Here is an 11,288-nt window from a genome sequence, read left to right on the forward strand (position 1 = left end):
CCAAAGACTACATACTGTTTGATTCCAGTTATAGAAACCCTAAGGGGAAAAAATATCAGAACTACAGAGACAGAATGCGGGTCAGTGAAGCCTGGAACTGGGATAGGGAAGAGATGAATTTGAAAGTGACACGAGGAGCAATATTTATATTTTGATTTGGTGGAAGGTTCAGTGCTCTACACATTTTGCCAAAACTCATTAAACTGTTTAAAACAAGTGCATTTTATTGTGAGAAAATAAATCCCTAACAAATCTGCTAAAATAATAACACTCACCCACCCTACATTTTATGTCTCATCCCCCTAATGGCTAATGATATATTAACCACAATTTCTTGGATGAAAACAGCCCTCTGAAAACCACAGTGACCCTTTAGCTTCTCTCTAAACCCTAAGAATCCAAGGATTTTAACTAATGTCTCCTCTGAAGAAAGAGAATGGGCTAAGAATAGGTAAAAAGAACAGTAGCAGACTTCACACAATGTTAAAAACATCCATAAGATTCTAGGGGTTTGGGGGAAAATGGGGCATAGAAACCATCTATAAATACAATACATACATGCTAATTTTGTCCTTCATTTTTCAAGTTTAACAAAGTATTCATAGTTATTTGTACTTGTAAATGCATATGTGTGTACATACATACAAATTTATATGCATATTTGTGTGTATATGTAAAGAATATACCTTCCATTTTTTTTTAATGATTCATAGGACTATATTGCACTTAACTATGTTGTTTACCATCTTGTATTGATGAATAACTTAGGATGTTTCTGAATTTTTCCTATTATAAATAATATTACAGTCAGCCTTCTTCTAGATATGACTTTCCAAAGTAATCCAACTCTTCTTATGATGAATTTGTATAAAACTAGGTTAAATAAACTGTATATTTACATTTTTGATGTGTATTTCCTTATGTTTCCACAAAAAGTGCACTATCAAACTCACTTCTTCACATCCTTGATCCTTCATAAGTGATTGCCATTCTAGGTCCCTGTCCCAGCACTCTACATTGGAGGGTCCCAGAAGTGCCAGCAGTGCTCTGCTGTGCTTCTCCAGGGGCCAAAAGCACCTTCTCTGCCTCTTGCTCCCTGGGTCTAGAGGCTATGATAAGTGCCAACTGAGGTTCCACAATCCATCTTGTGGGCACTGCTGCCTCTGGTGTCCTCCTCACAACTGCCGGCCACCAGGATAGCTGGACTGGTCTTAGCCATGAGGCTTTTTGGTTTGTTTCAAGGAGGAATTTTTCAAAAGAAGCAATCAAGGGTGCAGTTTTTGGCATTGATTTGGGTACTGCCATCTTCTGTGGGTTGGTTGTAGAGGGCAAACAACCAAAAGTGCTGGGAAATGCTGAAGTATCCAGAGCCTTCCCTCCTGTTGTTTCCTTTACAGCAGATGATGAATAACTCTTTGACATGCCAGAAAAGAAACAGGCTATCACCCACACAAATAATATGTTCTATGCCACCAAGTTTCTCACTGGCCAGAGCTATGATGACCCTGAAGTACAGAAAGACATTAGAAATGTTCCCTTCAAAATTGTCTTTACCTCCAACGGTGACACCTGGGTGAGACTCATGGAAAACTCTATTCTCCAAGTCAGATCGGAGCATTTGTGTTGATAAAAATGAAAGAAACTGCAGGTAATTACTTGGGCTACACAGCAAAAATGCTGTGATTAGAGTAGCTGCTTATTTTAATGACTTACAGAGACAGGCCACTAAGGATGCTGGCCAGATAACTAAACTTAATGGGTGATTAATAAAATTATGAAGACAAAATTTTGCTGTGTAAGATTTAGGTGGTGGAACTTTTGATATTTCTATCCTGGAAATTCAGAAAGGGATATTTGAGGTGAAATGCTCCAATGGGGACACTTTCTTAGGTGGTAAAGACTTTTAAGAACACACTGTGAAGGAGCTCAAGAGAGAGACAGGGGTTGATTTGAACAAGACAGCATAGCACTTCAAAGGGTACAAGAAGCTAAATGTGAACTCTCCTCATCTGTGCAGACTGACATAAACTTGCTGTATATAACAATAGATGCTTCTGGATCCAAGAATTTGAATATGAAGAGTCAATTTTAGGGGATTTTCACTGATTTAATCAAGAGGATCATTACTCCATGTCAAAAGGTATGCAGGATGCAGAAATCAGCCAGAACAACAGAGGAGAACTGTTTCCTGTTGGTGGCAGGATTAGGATGCCCACGGTTTTACAAACTGTGCAAGATCTTTTTGGCCAAGCCCCAAGTAAATTTGGCAATCCTGATGAGTTTGTGGTCATTAGAGCTGTCATTTGGGGAGGTTCATTGGTTGGTGATATCACAGATGTGCTTCTCCTGGATGTCACTTTTCTATCTCTGAGTATTGAAACTCTAGAAAGCACCTTACCAAACTTATGAACAGGAACACTATCCAAAGAAAAAGAACCCAGTGCTTTCTACTGCTGCTGCTGGGCAGACTGAAGTGGAGATGAAAATATCTCAAGATGAGAGAGAGCTGGACACAACAAACTGCTTAGTTTACTTTGATTCGAATCCCCCCTTGTGGAGTTCCTCAGATTGAAGGTACATTTGACATGGATGCTAATAGAGTCTTCCATGTTTCTACAAAAGATAAGGACATCAGACATGAGCAGCAGATTGTAATCTAGTCTTCTGGTGGATTAAGCAAAGATGATATTGAAAATATGGCTAAAAATGCAGAGAAGTATGCTGAAGAACACTGGCAAAAGAAGGAATGAGTTAAAGCTGTTAGTTTGTCTGAAGGAATCATTTCATGACACAGAATCCAATATGGAAGAATTCAAGGATCAATCACCTGCTGATAAGTGCAACAAGCTTAAAAAAGAGATTTCCAAAATGAGGGGGTTCCTGGGCTTGATTAGACAGAGAAACAGAGAAAACATTAGGCAGGCAGTGTCCTTCCTTCAGCAAGCATCCTTTAAGCTCTCTAAAATGGAATACAAAAAGATGGCATCTGAGTGAGAAGGCTCTGGAAATTATGGCACAGGGAAACAAAAAGATCAAAAGGAGGAGAAATAGTAATAGTACACTGGCACCCAAAAGACAACATTCTATGTGAAGCTTAGGAGTGAAGAGACTTCCTGAGCAGAAATGGACAAACTTCAGTCTTTACTATGTTTCTGTAGTATTCACTATGTAATTTCTTTTGTATATAAATTTAGTGACCTTTAGCTGATGAACATTTAATGGGTAATAATTCTGCAGAGTATAAAGTTCACAATGTTCAATGTTCTCTCCTTAACTGGTTATTTTTCAGCTACATGTGAAAGGTGGGGCAGAGAACGATTTACTAAACATAAGACTTTATGGTGAAGTAGCAATATTTTCAAGGGGTGAAACCATATCAAACACAGTGAAGGAGATGAGGCATGGACCTGGAATGAGACCGTAATGCAGGTGAAGCTCCTTCTAGTTGGTCAAGAGCACTGTTACAATGACCAATGTATACATGGGCTCCTCTAGCTGAGGCCTTGCAATGCAAGACAGCTAGCTGTGCCATGTTTGTAGTTGGTGGAACAGAGGAAGCTGGGTCAATGGAAAACTAAGCTGTATATGTGAGGTACACCTTTTAAAATCAGGTATTAAATCTCGAATGATCCTAAGGCTTTCTTTTCTAGCTATCCTCTGGCCTGTCTGGTACCTATATCCTTGAGGATTCTTGTTTTGTTTTTTTTTTAACCTTTTTGTATTTTTTTTAATAAAAAACATATATGAAAAGAATAAAAATATTGCCATTCTTAAATGTTATAAAAATTATTTCTCTTATTTTAATTATTCATATACATATTTAGAGTAGTTATTTTAATTGTTTTCTGGATGTTATTTGGCCATCTGTATTTCCTTTGTAAATTATTCATTATTATTGTTTGTCTATTTATGAATATTTATATTGAATTATTTAAATGTTAACGTATCATGTGTTTATTTTCCAGGTAACTATTTGTCCTTTTACTTTAATTTTTTAATTTTATATTTTAAAAACTAGTGCAAATGAGTTTTACTTATTTTTGGTTTAACACAGGTGTATGTATGTGTATTCACCATCAAAATAAGGATACAGAACAGTTTCAGCACCCAAAATATTACTCAAGAAATCTTTCTGTAGTAACATCTTCCTTCACCTCCAAGTCTCTGGGAATCCCTGGTCTGTGCTTATCTCTATGGGATTATCATATAAACAGAATCAAACTGCATCTAACTTTTGTGACTTTCTTCTTTTACTCTCCCTATTATTAATAGAAAAAAAACCCAGAGAATCAGCAAGAATATTGAGGTATTCAACAACAGCATCCACCAACAGATGTAGTTCACTTTTATAGATTATGTGATTAGCTGGCTGTAACTCTTGCACAATGTACCTCTGTTTCAAAACAAGGCTTTATGCCACAAATATCTGTTCCATTTTCAATTAAAATAAGGATATACAAACATACAACAAACATTATATTTAATGATGAACAGGTGTACACTTTCCCTCTGAGATCTAAAACAAAACAATGATGTCCACTTTAATCACTGCTATTCAATATATGTTTAAAGTTCTAACTAGTGCAATAAGGTATCCAGGTTAGATGAAGAAATGAAGTTCTTCCTATTTGCAAATAACATGGTTATCTATATAGAAAATACAAATAATCTAGAAAAATACGAGTAGAACTAGTAAGTGAATTCATTGCATTTGCAGGCTATAGTATAAACATATTGACCAAACAAAGAGAAACCCCTCTATGTCCATATGCCAACAATAATTATTTAGCCGCAAAATTAAACATATAATACCATTCATGATCACTCAAAAATTAAATATGTAGGTATAAATCTAACAATGCACACAAGGTCTTGTATATTGATACATATGCAATTGTGAGAAAAGATTCATAAACATTTAAATATAGATAAATAGCATGTTCTTGGGTTGGAAGATTCATTGCAGTGAAGGTGTGTAATTTTCCACAAAGTAACTCACAGATTTAAAATATAAGACAAAATTATTCTAAAGTTTATTTAGAAAGACAAAGGAGCTATCATAACTAAAATTAAAACTGAAAGAGGAAAATAAGACTAAAAAATAAGGTATGTTAGGTTATTTATTGGGTGACAGAATTTCTATCTTTTAATGAATGAGCTCAATGCATTGAACTTTCCTCTTAAAATTGTATTCATAGTGTCCCATAGATTTTGATATGTTGTATCATAATTTTCATTTACCTTTAAGTATTTTTTTTTAATTTTAATCCTGATTTTTTCTGCCATCTATTGGTTGTCCAATAGCATATTTTTTAGGTTCCAGGTGTTACAGTAACTTCTATTTTTAGTGTTGATTTCCAATTTCTTTCCTTTATGATCTGATAGAATACAAGGAATTATTTCTCTCTTCCTCCCCACCTGCTTTGTTTTTTGTATTTGCTAAGATTTGCTTTATGTCCTAAGATATGGTCTATTGTCAAGGAAAAAAAGAGACCCTTGAACTTGCCTCAAATAAATATGCCTAACTAGTATTTGATGAAAATGCAAAAACTATTACATGCAAAAATAATTATTTATTTTATAGAAGTATCCATATGCTGCTGAGAAGAAAGTACATTCAGTCATTGATGGATGAAATATTCTATATATGTATGTTTAGTCAAAATTATTAACTGTATTTTTTTTAGTTCTATAGTTTCTTTAGGTAGTATTTGTTTGCAGGACCTATCCAGTGGTAAGAGAAGTCTGTTAAAATTACAAGGTATTATTGTGTTGTGATCTATATGATTCTTGAAATTGAGAAGGTTTTATTTGATGTACATAGATCCTCCATTGCTTGGGACGTAAATATTCATAATTGTTATGTTTCCTTGATGTATAATTCCCTTTAAAAATATGAGATGGCCTTGTTTGTCCCTTCTGAGTAATTTGGCTTGAAGTCCACTTCATCTGACACGAAGATAGAAATTCCTGCTTGTTTACAAGATCATATGAATGATATGTTTTTCTTAACCTGTCACCTTCAGTTTGGATGTATTTACCTATAAAGTGAGTCTCTTGAAGAAAGCATATTGTTGGGTCTTGATTTTTAATCCAATCTCCCAGTCTGTGCTGAGAGCCATAGCCAAGTAGGAATGACGCATGAAAATTTCCTTGTCAGCCTACCCAATGTTGCTTAGAAGGAGGACTCTCCATTGTGGAAATGGGCTTGCCTTGGACCCAGGTCATTTGCAGTGACATTGCATGAATGTTTGAGAAAGGTGACCCTGCTCAAGGACCAGGGAGGATCCAGGTTTAGGGTGGTTCCTGCTGGGAATAGGGCGGTTCCAGGTTTAAGGTGGATCCTGCTGGGAATAGGGCATATCCTGCTGCCTCAGGCACCCGCTCCTTGAGTTCCCATTGAGTTCTCGCTGGATTCAGAGAGTATTTGGTATGCAGAGCCCAGTGGAGTGTGTGGATTTTTCCCAGAATGTGTGTGTAGAGTGCTGGTGGGAGTTCGGCAATAAAGAATTGCTGTTTGATCTACAAGGAAGTGTGGTGGCCTGGTTATTTTGTGCCCAGCCAGACTGCAGCATTTGGTGGCCCATGAGGGGAACACTTCAAACTTGGAGGTAAGTGAAATTTCTCGCCCCTGAGGGAAGGCGAGAGAATGGGTGACCATTTCAAAAAACAATGTGTTCTTGTTTTGATTTATTTTGTTTTTATTTCAAGTTGCCTGTTCCTAGAACTTTCTTAGGCAAACTGGGGAAAATGGTTGACTCAAAGTTTGAAGTTGTTCGCCTCCGAGGAAGAGAAATTGTTAGATGAAGGAGGCACCCCAGTAAGACCAAGAACAGTTAGGACATATGTTGATACAATACAGAAATGTAGCCCATGGTTTTTTAAAGACGAGTTATTAAGTATATCAATGGGACCATCATGGTATCCTGTAGAAGGATTTTTCTTCAACAAGAAAGAGATGGCTAGTTCTGTTTACTACATTTGTCTAAGATCTTGGTTTTTACAGACATGTGATTAATTTACAAAGCTAAAGTGTTTAAATATCAACCACTAAATATAAAATCAAGTGTTCTTTACTTATTAAGTTCCATAAGGTAATATATTTAAACATTATGTGTGTTTTCATAAATTGGTGAATGGAAAAATGTTTAATATTGCTTTGTGTCTGTGTCTTTGCTGAAACAAGGTTACTAAGAGTTAAGATTCTATCAGGTGTAATTTATATATAAAGAGTATAAGAAGTTTCAGTTGGGTTTCAATTATAGTATTATAGTACCATTAAAAAAAATGAAAATATTTAGAGTAATTTATCTAAATTCAGAAATTTTATAAGGGTTGTTTCACAATGAAATTTTTAAAAAGGGTTAATGGCTACAAAAGAGATATAAAAAGATTCAAGATGTAGAAATATATTTTAATATAAAGGTTAAAAAAGTGAGAAATGTTTCTAGATGAGATAATCTCTGTGATAAAGTAAAAAGTTGTAAAATGCCATTTAAAAAGATTTTTAGGAAACTAGACTTACTTTAAAAGCTTGAGAAAGGAAGAAAGAAGAAAAAGGTATTTGTACATGGCATATTGAGACAAAGCTTCTTAATGGAGTAAAAAAAAATGCCTTTGGTTGAAGGGCAGCCATGTAAACTAACATTGAAGCGATTTAAACAAAATCTAAGCCTCGTTTAAAAGAGTGAAGCTGTAGGTGGTGAAAGGGGTATACTTTAAAAAAACATAAAAATGGGAAGATAATAGGATAAAAGCAATTTGGAGAAAGAATATTAGAAATTTGAAGTGAAAAACTTTAAAGACAGAAGTACAGGAAGGTGAAAAAAAAGATAGAAAAGATGTAGGAAGATAAAAAAGATGTAGGAAGACAAAAATTTTAAACCCACAAAATAGGAAGAAAAAAAAAACTAGGAGGAAAAAAAAACAACTAAGGATAAATATACAAACTTTAGAATAAAACTAGAAGATAGAAACAAGATAAAAAAAATGGTTAAAAATGTCAAATAAAGGTATTTCAGATAAAAAATACAAAAAGCTAAGACAACTATTAGATACAGACATTCAAGATAGAAAAAGTTACAAGATAGAAAAAGTTACAAGAGAGAAGTTTACAGTCAAATACTGGATAAAATAGAAGAACAAGGAGATTATTAGTAATTTTTTCAAAAAGTCCATCAACTTTAATTTCTGCTGGTGCAGAAATTAGAAGTCTCAGATGAGGGTGTTAAAATTTATAGACAAGAGCCAATTTAGAAAACATTAAAATAGAAGGAAATTGGTTTAAAACCACATCAAAAAATTAAAAGGACTAAAGTAATTCTAAAAACTAAGGTAAAATGCTTTTGGAAGACTTAAATTTAAAAGGATCTTTAAATTTCCAAAGGATGCATATAGGATATTTTGGAACATCATCCCTGAAGAAAAATCAGTTAATGTTTTACTTAACAGGAATCCCATACAATCCACATGGATAAGGCATAGTTAAAAGAGCTCATCAAACTATTAAAATGTACTTATTAAAGCAAAAAGAGGGAATTGGAAAGGGGTATATATCCCCCAAAGATAAACTTAAAATAACCCATTTTACTCTAAACTTTTTAAATTTGGATTCATCAGGGCTCAGTGCTGCTGAAAGTCATATGTGTCCAAAAAAATGTACATAAGCCTAAGGTACTTTGGAAGGATATTCTAACAGGACAATGGAAAGGTCCTGACCCAGTGATTGCCTGGAGTCGGGGTTCTGTTTGTGTGTTTCCACAGGGAGAACAGCAGCTGATTTGAATTCCAAAGAGACTAACCAAAGCGATTTCTACAGACCAAAAAGAAGATGATTTGACTCAAATCCATAACAGCTGATATCCAGAGCTGCAGCTTGGCTATTCTTACATCTGTGACAGTGATTAACCAGGATGCTTTTTTCAATATCTATTTTATTATTGCATTTTTCCACATCATAAAGTTCTATTTTATTTTTTGAGCTCATACAAACCTAGGTTAATGTTTTTCTGATCAGTTTTATTTTTTGACTGTGGAGTTTTTAAACATTGCAATGGAAATTTCGCCTGTGTAAAGCTACAAGGCCTTTACTATTGATTTATGTGTTGTACGTTTGTGTGCACTCTTGTGTTTTGTGTTTTATGTCTGTATGTGCGTATGTCCATATTTCATATATGAGGAGTGCTCATGAAAAAATGGATCCAAATTTTTTTTATTCACATGATTTAAATGGTTTAATTTAAATTAGGTAAACAGCTGTTAAGGATTGTTTTTAAAGGTGGTTAACAGATCTGTTTGTTTACTTTCACCTTTCCTTTTCATTATATTTAATAATCCTGTTCAGGATAATGTAATGTTACATAATTTCTTTTTAGCATCATTGCCAGAATTCCTATCTTCATCCCAGTGCCAGTGAAGACAAAGATAAAACCAAACTACAGCTTCTTTGATAGCTATCACAGTAAATTGTATAAACTGATGCATCAATGAATAATAACTCAACAAGTAATGTTCAATCAAGGAGTCGATTTACTTTGGGAGGAAATGGACATATTGATAGATTCCTCCACTTTGAACTGCTTGCAGAACTTGCCTGGACTATGTATCACTGGTATGCATTGTGAACTATCTGTTGGTGAAGCAAATTGTGGTAGTGCTGGCATATCTTTGCTGATGGTGTCACCAGTGATACAATTTTTCCAAAGGAGCCGTCAATTGGCTTGGTGCCGTGGCATTTCTGTATCCTCCTCCCTTCTGCTAGTGATGGTCTAAAATTTGGGGGCCAACAGAGGTGAGGCAAAGAACCTCACCCCCCCACCGGCATCAAGGCCAAATTTGGGGGCCAACAGAGGTGAGGCAAAGAACCTCACCCCCCCAATGGTGCATAGGCCTATCCACAAGTATGGCTGTATGCTAGACCAGTAGTCAGTGACGGGTATGATCCAATTGCAGTGGTACCAACCTAAGACACGAGGCTGACGCCTAGAGGTCAGATCATCTGATGACGGGTAAGGACTATATGTTGAATTGGACAACTTAACAGGCACAGTCCCTAAGCCACATTGCTTGTTGCTTAATTAATCAGAAGGGGGGAGAATTAAAGCCGCAGTCTGGCTGGGCACAAAATAACTGGGCCACCACACCGCCTTGTAGATTCAAACAGCAATTCTTTATTCCCGAACTCCCACCAGCACTCTACACGCACATTCTGGGAAAAATCCACACACTCCTCTGGGCTCTGCATACCAAATACTCTCTGAATCCCGCGAGAACTCAATGGGAACTCAAGGAGCGGGTGCCTGAGGCAGCAGGATATGCCCTATTCCCAGCAGGATCCACCTTAAACCTGGAACTGCCCTATTCCCAGCAGGATCCACCCTAAACCCAGATCAACCCTAAACCTGGATCCTCCCTGGTCCTTGAGCAGGGTCACCTTTCTCAAACATTCATGCAATGTCACTGCAAATGACCTGGGTCCAAGGCAAGCCCATTTCCACAATGGAGAGTCCTCCCTCTAAGCAACATTGGGTAGGCTGACAAGGAAATTGCCATGCGTCATTCCTACTTGGCTATGGCTCTCAGCAAGTCTGTTTTTTGATTGGTGAGTTGAAGGCATTGACATCCAATGTTATTATTGAGAAATGACTTTTATTCCAGGTCATTTTACTTATTTATGGTTTTTAGTTTGAATTAGTTTCTCCTTTGATTGACTGTTCTTCTAATATGGTTCCTTTCTTTGCTGGTTTTCAGTTTTAATTCTCATTTCTTCATCATGAAAAATTTTACTGAGTATGCTTTATAGTGCAGGCTTTGAAGTTGTGAATGCTTTTAACTTTTGTTTTTCATAGAAAGTTTTTATTTTGTTGTCAATTATGAAGCTTAATTTTGCTTGGTACTCTTGATTGGCATCAATTTTTTTAAGAGCTTATATATATTATTCCAAGAACTCCTCCTAGCTTTGAGGGTGTGGGTTGGGATATTAAGTGAGATCTGTATTGGTTTCCCTCTAAAGGTAACCTGTCATGTTTTTATGGCAGCCTTTAAAATTGTATCCTTATTCAATATGTTAGGCATTTTCATAATAATGTGTGTTGTTGTGGATCTGTTGTAATTTTGCATATTTTTTTCATATAAGCCTCCTGCATTTGATTTTTCATTTCATTCTTTAGGTTAGGGAAATTTTCTGATATCATTTCATTAAAAAGACTGTGCATTTTTTTTTTGGTTTGTATCTATGAGCCTTCATCTATCCCCCCTCCAAAAAAAAATCTTAAATTTGAACTTTTCAG

The 11,288-nt window shown here is 35.7% G+C and overlaps 1 pseudogene; it reads left to right on the forward strand.

The window, feature by feature from the left end:
• The first annotated feature begins 1,111 nt into the window (after positions 1 to 1,111).
• LOC114085176 (stress-70 protein, mitochondrial pseudogene) lies at positions 1,112 to 3,051 on the forward strand (annotated as a pseudogene).
• Positions 3,052 to 11,288: the final 8,237 nt, after the last annotated feature.

This window comes from Marmota flaviventris, chromosome 1 (genome assembly GCF_047511675.1).
Source record: "Marmota flaviventris isolate mMarFla1 chromosome 1, mMarFla1.hap1, whole genome shotgun sequence".
NCBI lineage: Eukaryota > Metazoa > Chordata > Mammalia > Rodentia > Sciuridae > Marmota > Marmota flaviventris.